This window comes from Watersipora subatra, chromosome 10, assembly GCF_963576615.1.
Source record: "Watersipora subatra chromosome 10, tzWatSuba1.1, whole genome shotgun sequence".
NCBI classification, from domain to species: domain Eukaryota; kingdom Metazoa; phylum Bryozoa; class Gymnolaemata; order Cheilostomatida; family Watersiporidae; genus Watersipora; species Watersipora subatra.
Window position 1 is genome coordinate 20,391,002 of NC_088717.1, and position 14,326 is coordinate 20,405,327.

Here is a 14,326-nt window from a genome sequence, read left to right on the forward strand (position 1 = left end):
AATTTTAGATGGTTTAAAGTACATTGATTGTTATTACTGTACGACCTAGTTATGTAAATGAAAGTTATTTGGAGTTGTCCATGGATGTTTTAACTGACTATTAATAATCCTATTCTTTTTGTACAGATATATTAAAACAATCTGCTTGGTTACAGAAAACCATTCATATCAACTTTCTCAAGGAATCTGATAAAAAGTTCTGTTTGATTTCCATCCATTACTAAACTGGTTTCTTTTTTATTTGTTTATTATTTGCTATACTTGGATTGTTACAATTACCAGAAGTTGTCACCTCATGGGTCAATTATTGGGCACAAATCATTTCAACCAGCCCTGATTACTGGCGGTTATTGCAGGTACTCTGTATGGTACCTGACTCATTCATTGCACATGGAATATTATATGTTTAAAGTTGTTGACTGCCCTGCCAAATCACTATGTATTTTTATACATATAATGATGTTATGACTGGCAGCAACTTTATTGTCAGCTACAGACTCCTAGTACTAGCAATAGCTACTTGCATTGGTTAGATGTTAGCTTGTATAAATCAGCTGCTCATAGTGGTAAAACGTGAAGCCAGCACCTAAATCGGTAGTTGTACCTGTTTTAAATGGTGGAGCCATTACTCTGTGATGAGGAAGCATTTTTTCTTGGGCTATAAATTTCATGAGCAGCCAACTCCAAGATAAGCCAGTCCTTGCAATGACTTACCGTTAACACACTTATGGGAACACACTTATTTTCTTTAGTTATAAATATATTATTTAAAGACTTCTTACTACATATCTTCTAACCCTACCTTAAGTTTCTGAGTTTCTTCAGAACACAATGTATTCTTAAACCCTATGATGGCTGCTGACTACAACTAATAATCATATACATGTAGAATGTTTGGTTTCGTTGGAAAATAAATGCGTGTCGTTGCTCTTTAGTTCATAAAGTAGTTATACTGATGACCGAGTGTCATTTCCATTTGCAATCACAATTAAAGGAATGGATTTTAGTGCCTGAGGAAATAGAAGTTAATCTTTACTATAATAAGACCCTTTTGTATCTACGTGTACGAAGCCGAGCCAAGTGACTCTCATCATGACCACTTGAGATGAGAGCCACTTCCTATGTAGTACAATTTGTTTTACTAACGCCGAAAAAAACGGTATACCCTAGGACACTTATATTTCGCTAGTATTTAGTTTCGTGAGTAGCATACAGAGTAAAATTTCGCTGGAACTTATTTTCGCAGCTCTGATGAGTGCGAAAATATAGTGATGTGAAGATAAATGCAGTGGAACAAACATTAGATTCCTCAGGTCCAGCTCACTGGTACGAAATATTTTTCAATTTGGGACTACCGTACTGTTTGGACTATAAACCGCACCTCCATATAAACTGCATGTGCTTTATTTTCCAAAAACGATAATAAAACAATACATAAGCCGCACCTTACCATAGGCCGCAGAACTAAGGACTGTGCTTTCTAACGTGGCAGCAACTTTGCCATTTAAAACGGAACAGTGCAGAACGGCACAGTTTCGTATTATCCGACGCTTTTTAACTTAGTGCCTAACGGGACAGTACCGTGATGCATTGTTTCGTATTTTCTTTCACAGCTAGAAGTGCACTAATTAGAGATTCCTGTTAGTGCGCCTTAGCGGTGAGATAAAAAACCACAGAATAAGCCACAGTGATTAGCCGCACCCTTGTAGGCCTACCTATAAGCCGCATGGCTCAAATCATCAGAAAAAACTAGCGGCTAATCGTCCGAAATGTACGGTAGTTTGTATTTGTGAACCGCAGGTAGAAATGTGTAGGCGAGATCAATAATGCGATTTGATCGCTTGCTGCAGTTTGTCTCCTGGACTATCAATGACGTCAAGGTCCCTGCTGCAGTGACTGATGTTGTACCAATATTAGAATTCAAGTATTTATAGCATGCGGTGTGCGGTGGCCATGGCCCCGGGTTGTTATTGCTTTTGGTTGGTAATAAAATTCATCACCACAATAATTATTATTCAATTTTATGACTTTCCCTACCAGACTGTCATCCTCATCAGTTACAAATTCAATGACTAAACTAATATCATCATCTTCTTCATTTGTCTAGGCTTTTCCAAAAAAAACTTATTATCTTAATTTGTTTTGCCAAGCTGCTCAGTCGGTGTGTTAGCTATAATGAGTTTAGCAAAAATTGCCCAATGAGCCAACCACACACGAAAATTGCCTGCATTTCCAATATGACGATTTTATTGTGAATATCAATGAAGAAAGCCATTTATTTTCGCGTTTTCGCTCGTTCGTTATGATAGTTTAGTTTCGCTCATGAAATTTTCGCGAGAGGCTGTTGCCGCGAAAACGCGAAAGTTAGATGCCGCGAATACATAAGTGTCCTAGGGTACTACAAAATTGAACTACAGTGCACCCCCGAGATACGATGTTAATCCATTCCAAGGTTGGCATCGTATGGTGAAAAAATCGTATGTCGAGGTATAGAGACCATTGTAATTATACAATGAAAGAATGCAAGGTAAAAATCGTCCAAAAATTTATAAAAATGCGGTACATATTGAAAATTAGTAACAAAATAGTATGTTAATTTATGTTTTAGTATGTATTTTGAATTAGTTTACTGAATTTCAACTTATTATCACGAAATTTAATCCTTCATACGTTTCTGTCTTCACTTTCATTATAAAATTTAGCGTGTCTGGTTGAAACCTTTTTAAACCAGAATTCAATAAGAAAGGCCGAGCGATGCAGTTATCGAAAGCGGCCTTTCACATACCTGACCATTTAATGGCTACCGAAACGAAAAATGAAATTTTATTTACTATTATACAGGATGTACATACCTTTGGAGTAACGTGACTTTAGCTGGTACATGTAGCGAATAAAGCAGAGAGGAGGTAAAAACGTATCAATGTTAATTATGTTGCTGTACACTTGAAGATTAATGTAATAGGGTACGTAATGAAATTGAATTTTTGGCAGACGAAAGAAAGTTGGCTAGTCCTGTCCAATTTTTCTTCTGATTTAAAAGAAGAAATGCTGGTGCAATGCAGAAAACTGCTAGTTAACTAACGCTTGTAGAAGGATCCAGAGAAGGTGCTACAGTAGTTTTTCTTGTATGAAACGTGCACAAGAATCAATGTAACCATACGTACAAAGTTGGTACGTATTTATACACTAGAGGACAGGGCTTTAACAAGTTTCAGAAAGTAATGTGAATGCATCCACTATCTTGAGTAGCTAGTTATATGAGTTACATACATACGATGAATTGTATTCACATAGGAGATGACAAGCCCATCTGCAAAGACATGATTAAACAAGAAAATAAAACAAAATCAAAAGGAAACAAATAAAATGAATAAAATATGAAAAACGTGCCACACAAGAGATAAATAATATATATTATACATGTAATGTTTTAATGTACCATTCCGCATCAGTAAATTAAACACTTGAAACATTTCTGCCAATGTGGGGGTTTTCTGTATCTTCGACCTCCTCGCCCTTACTAATTGGTTGCTCCTTTTGAATGCTGATCGCGTGCATGGCCTTCTAATGGTGCGTTTACACTGGCCGACACCGACTCCGATTAGGTGCCAATACCCCGACTCAGACAGGTACCTCAGACATTTCACGTGTGGGCGCCGACACCGACTCCCCCTTTACATTGCAACGATCAAACGATTTTTGTCGGTACCAACAGCCAATCACAGCGTTTCGCCGTTCTGACCTTCACCCGGCCACGCGAAGACGAGTACACATAAAAATCAACGCGCTTGATGTGGAAAATTATATACTAGTACTACACTACTACTACTGCTCCTACTACTATTGCTAGAAACAACTACTGAATGATAAGGCAATGAAAACCCGAGCAAAGAACTGTACGTACAGTTCTTTCGTCCGAGCAATTATAATAAATAAAATGAATAATGAAGAAGATTGAATGGTGAATGTATATTTGTGGTAGTAGTAGTGTGGTGGACGCCGGGCCAACACTTTGCACCATTACACTTTTTGCAATTATTTGTTTGTATATATTTTATATGTCTGTAAATATTTTATTATATGGGTCGTCCTTTTTATTCCCTTTTTATTGTTGGCCTTGTTACTCGTTATGCTATCAATTGTCGTCGTTTATGTTGCCATATCAACGCACTAGCGGGCCTAATTATTGGCCATTCAAACATTGTTAGCCGGTGTTCTCACTCGGTCCGTTAGCAGAAACGGGCAATTTTATTGTATACCCTAGGACACTTATGTATTCGCGGCATCTAACTTTCGCGTTTTCGCGGTGTAATCCTCTCGCGAAAATTTAATGAGCGAAACTAAACTATCATAACGAACGAGCGAAAACGCGAAGTTAAATAGCTTTGTTCGTTGATATCCACAATAAAATCGTAATATTAGAAATGCAGGCAACTTTCGTCTGTGGTTAGGATAAATGGGAAATTTCTGGTAAACTCATTATAGCTAATACGCCGACTGAGCAGCATGGCAAAGCAATATCAGTTTAGTCACCGAATTTGTAACTGATGAGGATGAAAGTCTGGTAGGTGAAGTCGTAAAATTGAAGAATAATCATTGCAGTGATGAATTTTATTACTATCCAAAAACAATATCAACCCTCATCAGGTCCAACCACATTATCTCTTTCACTGCCAATCATGTACAAATTCGTTACCGGCCTAGTGCCAGCCATTTTACCGAAATTGCCGATATTGCTTCATGATATGTATACAGTATTTTTCAAGTTCTACTTTAATTATCTGTATAATCACGAAAATCTACATTGTCTGTTATGTCATCAACAACTAATTACCTGTTTTATGACTCGCGCGGGGTAGTTAATGAACTCACAGAAAAATGTTTGTTTTTAGATTAGAAATTCTCAAACAAAAGTTTAAAACTGCTTCGTTATTTTAGGCTGATTTTATAGAGAAATCTTCGGACAATACAGTCAATTTCATAAAACACTTAAAGACCGTGGGTTATGTGGTCAACAAATAATAAAATCAGGTTACCAGACAGTTGCTGAGAAAGTCAGAAACTGCGTTTATGTCAGTGGCCCCTAGAAAACGCATAAATGCGTTTATGACGGCGTAAGGGTTATACAGTTTTGGTTGTGAAGTTGGTTGTTACCTATCTATTTTCTTCTTCTTGGGACTCGAGTGTGAAAGTCACGGCGGGAGGGACCTAGACGTCATTGATAGTCTAAGAAACAAATGGCAGCAAGCGATCAAATTGAATTGTCGATCTCACCCACACATTTCAACCTGTGGTTTACAAATACGAACTATTCCCAAATTGAATTTTTTTCTTATTAGTGAACCGGACCTGAAGAATGTAATGTTTTTTCCACTGCATTTATTTTCACACCACTATATTTTCGCACTCATCAGAGTCGCGAAATTAAGTTGCAGCGAAATTTTACTCTGTGTGCTACTCACGAAACTAAATACTAGCGAAATATAAGTGTCCTAGGGTATAAGGGAGCAACGCTCACTTAGTAGACAGAGCAAATGGCCGTACGCTCCTCGGCTAGTGAATTTCCTTCGCTAATAAAACATTGAATGAAATCACACGCAATTTATTTCTGTATGACATAATCTAGATCGTACCAAGTAAGGGCCGGCAAATTCCTTTACAGTAGTACTAGTAGTAGAACTAGTAGTAGTCGTACGATTGGCTATTCACTTTTAATTAATTTAAATTAAAGAACTAACTTGATTTTTTGGTACTCTCGCGTTCACATCGTTGCTAGCCATGCTGGTTCACTATTAAAAAGAGAACGAGGGAAAGTTTAATGACAGTCTTCAAGCCTCTCATTAAACCTAGCCCTTTCGTTTCATAAACTTAGCACTGTCATTAAAGCCTAGGCTCATTTAACCAGAGGCTCCTAGCTTCTGATTGGCTGATGAGCGTCCGATTTGTCGGTGCAACCGGGCACTGCTGGGTAGCTCCGACACCGACTTTCAGATCGGTGCCCACACCGATTTTTCTGTTCACACCTACCGACTCATCAAATTTGTCTGTGCACGACAAAATCGGTGAAAAGATCAGCCAGTGTAAACGCACCATAACTCCTTCAAATCTTCAGTCGTAAGCTTCTTCTTGCGCTTGCTTTAATGGAGTTCTGGTTTTAATAATAATTGCAAATGCTGATTGGTTGCGATCATATTCCTTGACAATGTTAATAATACGGGTGCCTTCTTCTTATTTACGACATCCAACTTTGTTGACATATACCAGGTAAATCATTTTTCCTTCGTTTTGTAACGTTTGTATCGGTCTCAGATTCCATAGCTAACGAATTAAATGTAGATACTTGTAGTTATATACGCATGCTGACTTGAAAGTTTATAGTAAAAGATATAATAACGCTACAAATGAATAATTGCTCTTGCTTGTGTGTTTTACACTAAATTTTCCACGCGGAATGCTGACATGAGAGAAGTCGATCATCGTGTCTCTTCTAAACGTTCTGAAAATGTTTTCGGCAAGCTATATTTCGGTGTCTTTTTTAATTCGACGTGCGTTATGAGCACACCGACCGCCAAATTTTAACTCGGGCGAAACTTTTCTCACAATCGTATGGTGAAATAAAATTCGTATAGCGAGGTGAAGATCTCACAATGTTTGACTTCGTAAGGCGAAAAAATCGTATATCAGGGTAATCGTATCTCGAGGGTACACTGTACAAGGGAATCAAACTAGGATAGCCGTATTCCCAGCTCAGCACACTGAAATGTCCCACTGGACCACCTTGCAGCACCATGGAATAGTTGTGTGCATAGTGATTACACAGGATCAACTCTCATAGCACATGGGGCTGACGCCGTACTAGTCTTTACTATAATAAGAGCCGTGTCTGTATGTCCAAATCCATGACTCTAATACCGTACAGGATGAATTTATTCGCGGAGTTATATTTCGCGAAAATTGTCTTTTCATGCATATTCGCGGCTGAAAACTGCCACTCTCTAGGAAAAGTTAACTCTATTACGTCTAGCAATAGAGTTAACCTTACGCATGCGCGGCTGCGCGCATTGCGCGTTCCGTTTTCTATTTAGCTTACAACTACGGGTGGATCGTACTAAGCTATAAATTCTTTGTTGCGTTCAGAAGTTTTCACGAATATTCACAGATTTGGAGGCCTTTGATGAACCAACAATTTGTGGTAAGTAATGAGTTTTTCACATTTACTTAATTAGTTGAATCTTACTTTGGTTCTTCGGTAAAACGCAATATTCATGTTTTCCATCCCTACCAATTCATTATTTGTTTTAGTGTGAGAGAGAGATTTTTCATCATACACGGAAGAACAATGATTGCAAGGGTGGTGTATGTCATTTTTAGAAGATCACGAATCATTCAGGGAAGTCTGGAAATTCAGATAGAAGTGACCGCAGCTACTTACGAGGAGAATATATCTGATTAAAAAAAAAAGAGCAAAAACGCCTTTACGAGCACAAATCTTTGGCCAGCCGGCAGAACTTTGCAATAGTAAGCTACGAGGAGAGTTCTGATGATAACTTCCTTACTAGCCATGTAGTAGCAAGAGAATCGTCTTTAACATCTACCCAAGACAGTAACAGCGATGTAGAGCTGCTATTACCAAAATAACTAGTCGGAGAGCGCCATTACACGCTAGTATTCACTTATCAAGAGTCTCAGTTTAATTTTTTTGCTCTAGACAACCGCAATATAGACTAAACTGTTTATATTTACTCCATTCAACGTTTGTAAAATTTTATTTGTACACTCAAGTTTGTAATAAATTATAATATATCTATACATGAAATAAAATATATGATTTAATCATGTTTGCTGCAGCGATATCAAGGAGTTGTTGTCAATGAAGGGGTCTAGGTTGACTGGTTGCTTCTCTGCCAATATTCCTGCCTTGATGAATATTACTACTTGTCTCTAGTTTTCGTAATCGGAGTAGGTTGTTTTATTCTCAATCTGCAGTAAACACAAAAAAGAAAAAAATCTTAACAAGTGTCAAGGAAGTACAAAAACAATAGCTGAAGTATTTAATGAAAGCGATCAGTTTTTAAACAAAAGAATTAACTAATGCAGTTAATAATGGAAAAACGTATCTGCACAGCACATCAAATACATACCATAATGTCCAGATCAGAATCATGATTGTCCTCAACTTCGGTATTCGAGATTGATGGAGTTGATTTCAATGTATAAAGACTAGGAGAGCTTTTTTGCGATGATGAAGCCATGCCGAACTACTTGTAAAAACCTTGAATAATTTTGTAAAGTTTGTTGCAATGGCAATAAAACTCGGAACCCCGGCAATGATTTTAAAGAAGTTTTGGAACTCGGCTACGTTTAGTACTTCTGCCTAGTGGCTATTTTCGCTATGACGCCATTCTGCCTATCTTGTGACAACCTTGAATAATTTTGTAAATAAATGTGATGCATTGGCAATGGTGTTAGCTCAAAGCCTAGGCAATGATTTTAAAAATGTTTTGGAACTCACCTACGTTTAGTAGTTATATTAAAAACTAGCCTAGCGACTAGTTTTCAATTTGATGCAGTAGTTATTCTCCCTTGTGATAAAAAATAGAACTAATTATTCACGGAATTTAATAATTCGCGGAGTTGACTGCTCGCGAAATCGCGAATTTTTATATCCATCGGATATTTTCATCCTGTACGGTATTAAGTTTAGCGGCCAGGTACACTACCAACTACAACACTCTACAGCCTTGCTGTGTTGAGGAATAATCATGTACATAGTGGTTACACATGATGATCTCTCACAGCACACATGACTGATACCGTACTAGTCTTTACTATAATAAGAGCCGTGTCTGTATGTCCAAATCCATGACTCTAATATTAAGTTTAGCGGCCAGGTACACTACCAACTACAACACTCTACAGCCTTGCTGTGTTGAGGAATAATCATGTACATAGTGATTACACATGATGATCTCTCACAGCACACATAACTGACACTGTACTAGTCTTTACTATAATAAGAGCCGTGTCTGTATGTCCAAAGCCATGACTCTAATATTAAGCTTAGCAGCCAGGTACACTACCAACTACAACACTCTACAGCCTTGCTGTGTTGAGGAATAATCATGTACATAATGATTACACATGATGATCTCTCACAGCACACATGACTGATACCGGACTAGTCTTTACTATAATAAGAGCCGTGTCTGTATGTCCAAATCCATGACTCTAATATTAAGTTTAGCGGCCAGGTACACTACCAACTACAACACTCTACAGCCTTGCTGTGTTGAGGAATAATCATGTACATAGTGGTTACACATGATGATCTCTCACAGCACACATGACTGATACCGTACTAGTCTTTACTATAATAAGAGCCGTGTCTGTATGTCCAAATCCATGACTCTAATATTAAGTTTAGCGGCCAGGTACACTACCAACTACAACACTCTACAGCCTTGCTGTGTTGAGGAATAATCATGTGCATAGTGATTACACATGATGATCTCTCACAGCACACATGACTGACACCGTACTAGTCTTCTCTATAATAAGAGCCGTGTCTGTATGTCCAAAGCCATGCTTAAAAGTTAGGAAAAAGATCGCATCGTACAGGATTCGAACATGATGATTACACATGATGATCTCTCACAAAGCATGGGACTGATTGAATATTAGTTCTAATAATAGAACATGCCGGGATGTACCAATCCATAAAGCCTCACATTTACATGGCTCAGATAAAGTATATTAGTTGTCTCACCTTGTAAGTTTTACCTACTGAGTGTCTTGGTTAGAAATTTGGAAGGATGGTTACCATGAATCTACCTTGTAACTATAGTAATATCAGCCTCATGTTCATGAATATGTTTAACAATCCGCCTCTGTATAATAAAAAATTAGAAACATCACTGCTATCTAGAACATATAACACATCACTGCTATCTAGCATGCCTAACACATCACTGCTATCTAGCATGTGTAACAAATCACTGCTTTCTAGCATGTGTAACACATCACTGCTATCTAGCATGCCTAACACATCACTGCTATCTAGCATGTGTAACAAATCACTGCTTTCTAGCATGTGTAACACATCACTGCTATCTAGCCTGTGTAACACATCACCGCTATCTAGCATGTGTAACACATCACTGCTATCTAGCATGTCTAACACATCATTGCTCTCTAGCATGTGTAACACATCACTGCTATCTATCATGTGTAACACATCACTGCTATCTAGCATGTGTAACACATCACTGCTATCTAGCATATATAACACATCACTACTATCTAGCATGTGTAACATACCACTGCTATCTAGCATATATAACACATCACTACTATCTAGCATGTGTAACACATAACTGCTATTTAGCTTGTGTAACAAGTCACTGTTATCTAGCATGTGTAACACATCACTGCTATCTAGCATATATAACACATCACTACTATCTAGCATGTGTAACACATCACTGCTATCTAGCATGTGTAACACATCACTGCTATCTAGCATGTGTAACCCATCAATGCTATCTAGCATGTGTAACACATCACTACTATCTAGCATGTGTAACACATCACTGCTATCTAGCCTGTGTAACACATCACCGCTATCTAGCATGTGTAACACATCACTGCTATCTAGCATGTCTAACACATCATTGCTCTCTAGCATGTGTAACACATCACTGCTATCTATCATGTGTAACACATCACTGCTATCTAGCATGTGTAACACATCACTGCTATCTAGCATGTGTAACACATCACTGCTATCTAGCTTGTGTAACAAGTCACTGTTATCTAGCATGTGTAACACATCACTGCTATCTAGCATATATAACACATCACTGCTATCTAGCATGTGTAACACATAACTGCTATCTAGCTTGTGTAACACATCACTGCTTTCTAGCCTGCCTAACACATCACTACTATCTAGCATGTGTAACAAATCACTGCTTTCTAGCCTGTGTAACACTTCACTGCTCTCTAGCATGCCTAACACATCACTGCTATCTAGCATGTGTAACAAATCACTGCTTTCTAGCATGTGTAACACATCACTGCTATCTAGCCTGTGTAACGCATAACTGCTCTCTAGCCTGTGTAACACATCACTGCTATCTATCATGTGTAACACATCACTACTATCTAGCATGTGTAACATATCACTGCTATCTAGCCTGTGTAATGCATCACCGCTATCTAGCATGTGTAACACATCACTGCTATCTAGCATGTGTAACACATCACTGCTATCTAGCATGTATAACACATCACTGCTATCTAGCATGTGTAACATATCACTGCTATCTAGCATGTCTAACACATCATTGCTCTCTAGCATGTGTAACACATCACTGCTATCTAGCCTGTGTAACACATCACTGCTATCTATCATGTTTAACACATCACTGCTATCTAGCCTGTGTAACACATCACTGCTATCTAGCATGTGTAACACATCACTGCTATCTAGCATGTGTAACATATCACTGCTATCTAGCATGTCTAACACATCATTGCTCTCTAGCATGTGTAACACATCACTGCTATCTATCATGTGTAACACATCACTGCTATCTAACCTGTGTAACGTATCACCGCTATCTAGCTTGTGTAACACATCACTGCTATCTAGCATGTGTAACATATCACTGCTATCTAGCATGTCTAACACATCACTGCTATCTAGCATGTGTAACACATCACTGCTATCTAGCATGTGTAACAACACATCACTGCTATCTAGCATGTGTAACACATCACTGATATCTAGCATGTGTAACATATCACTGCTATCTAGCATGTCTAACACATCATTGCTCTCTAGCATGTGTGACACATAACTGTTATCTAGCATGTGTAACACATCACTGCTATCTAGCATGTGTAACACATCACTGCTATCTATCATGTCTAACACATCATTGCTCTCTAGCATGTGTGACACATAACTGCTATCTAGCATGTCTAACACATCACTGCTATCTAGCATGTTTAACACATCACTGATATCTAGCATGTGTAACACATCACTGCTATCTATCCTGTGTAACACATCACTGCTATCTAGCATGTGTAACATATCACTGCTATCTAGCATGTGTAACACATCACTGCTATCTAGCATGTGTAACATATCACTGCTATCTAGCCTGTGTAACACATCACTGCTATCTATCCTGTGTAACACATCACTGCTATCTAGCATGTGTAACATATCACTGCTATCTAGCCTGTGTAACACATAACTGCTATCTAGCCTGTGTAACACATAACTGCTATCTAGCCTGTGTAACACATCACTGATATCTAGCCTGCGTAACACATCACTGCTATCTAGCCTGCGTAACACATCACTGCCGTCTAGTCTGCGTATGCATTGTTTAGTGGATTGTAATAATTGCGGAGTGCAAGGTAACAACCAGGAACTCTATAAATTAATGTGTTGTAATCAGAATTAGGGAAAACGTAAATTAGTTGGAAAAAAGTTTTTTGACGAGCTGAAATAAATTAAAAGAACACACGAAAGTAACTGTGAAATAAATAGCGCAGTGATTCCCAACTACATTGGAGCCATGGACCCCCTGAGCTCTTTATCTAAAAGTCACGGACCCCTTTATAAACATCATAATATATGGTGTTTATAATAATCCATTGTAAATTGGCGTACATTATAAATTAGAATAATATAAGAGTCAATAGATTTGACATGTTTCTATTTATTTACTTATATAAAGAAATGCTATACTAAATTGCTTTGACTGTTAATTTTTAGTAGTCAGTTTGTTAGTGGAATGAATTGTACTTCTTATTTTTCACCAAATTTTCAACCTTTGGGGAAATGGTTGACAAAGCGCATCGCATGTCGTCTTCAAGTCCCAGTCGTTTTCGTTGTTTCGATTTGAGAACAACCGTGGAGGAGAAAGCGGACTCGCATAAGTATGTAGACACAAATGGGAGCAGAGTTCGAAGGGTGTGTTTGGCTGTCTGTGGATGAATCATGGAAGGCCAAAATTCTTCATGATTTGGTTTTATCTTCACAAACATCTTTGGTTATTTTATAGATCTGCTGGGTTCATTTTGTTGTCAAATAAATATAGTTTCCAAATATTGTCACAATTATGATCAGTCAGCTGCCATTAACAAGCATTCATGATATTAATAGACGCCATTGTGAAATGACTTAAAGTGGGTTTTACATTTAGATTTTGAGTATGAAAACTAAACTGCACAGTTTTGCAGCTGTCCCATCCTATTGGCCAGGTCAAACAATGTGACAATAGCAAAATACTTTGTCATTTATGTTATAGGTGGAAAAATATCAATTAAAAACTAGGGAAAAAAGGCTGTTGTTCGGGTGATTTCGGGTAAATCATATTTAAATTTAAGCATATATTAAGACCCCTACCAAACTAAAAATTGGTAAAAATAGGTAAATTGAAATGTCTTATTTTCCATGGATCTTAGTATATCGCTGAAATTGAAGAGGGAAAGAGAGAATTACGTGTTTGCTGGTTACAGGTTTTGTTGTTTATACTACTAACAAAAAATCAGGTACTGTCCAGCGGTTGAAGCACATAGATAATAAAAGTCTAAACCCAAAAACCTAACAAAACAACGCGACCACCCCGCGAGAATTGCATTAGTCCCGAAACCCGGGCTAGCACAATCCCAACAGACTTCGATGATTAAACCCCGCCCATATGATAGCCTTCGCCTATCCTTTTAGGGTTTTATATCATTGATCCAATCACTACGACATAAATAGCTGTAAATATCTAGCTAGAAAAACCAATACTGGCACCAGCCTGTGGACCCCCTCAAAACCTCCTGTGGGCCCCTAGGGGTCCATGGGCCACCAGTTGGGAACCACGGAAATAGCGAGTATGTAAACTAAATGCTACGATGAAAATATCGGTTTCATTGTCATTGTAACAAAACATGATTTGATAATAATACCGTTAATGCAACTGGCCAAACCAAATAAAAAAATATGAATTTGTTGAATTAATAATAACAATTATTGTTTAGGATTTTGTGTATAAAAAGTCAGTATACAATAGCTTTAGTTTATTTAATGGTCACGATCCGCAAGGCAGTGTAACATTATAACGTATTATATTCAGTATGGATCATGGGGAGTTCCTATGCTGTATACAATATTTACTGTGGATATTGTAGAACTATTTTATAACATATGCATCATAACTCGTGGGTGCACTGTAATAATTAATACATAATTTAGGGTGTACAAGCAGGAAAAGGGTATACAGTATAACATAAGAGCAACCAAATGGTAAGAACTGTG

The 14,326-nt window shown here is 37.8% G+C and overlaps 1 protein-coding gene across 1 annotated transcript in view; it reads left to right on the forward strand.

Annotated features, from left to right (window-relative positions):
• The window catches only part of LOC137406854 (uncharacterized), a 269,187-nt gene that overhangs the window by 185,005 nt on the left and 69,856 nt on the right, over positions 1 to 14,326 (forward strand). The gene's annotated exons all lie outside the window — the stretch shown is intronic.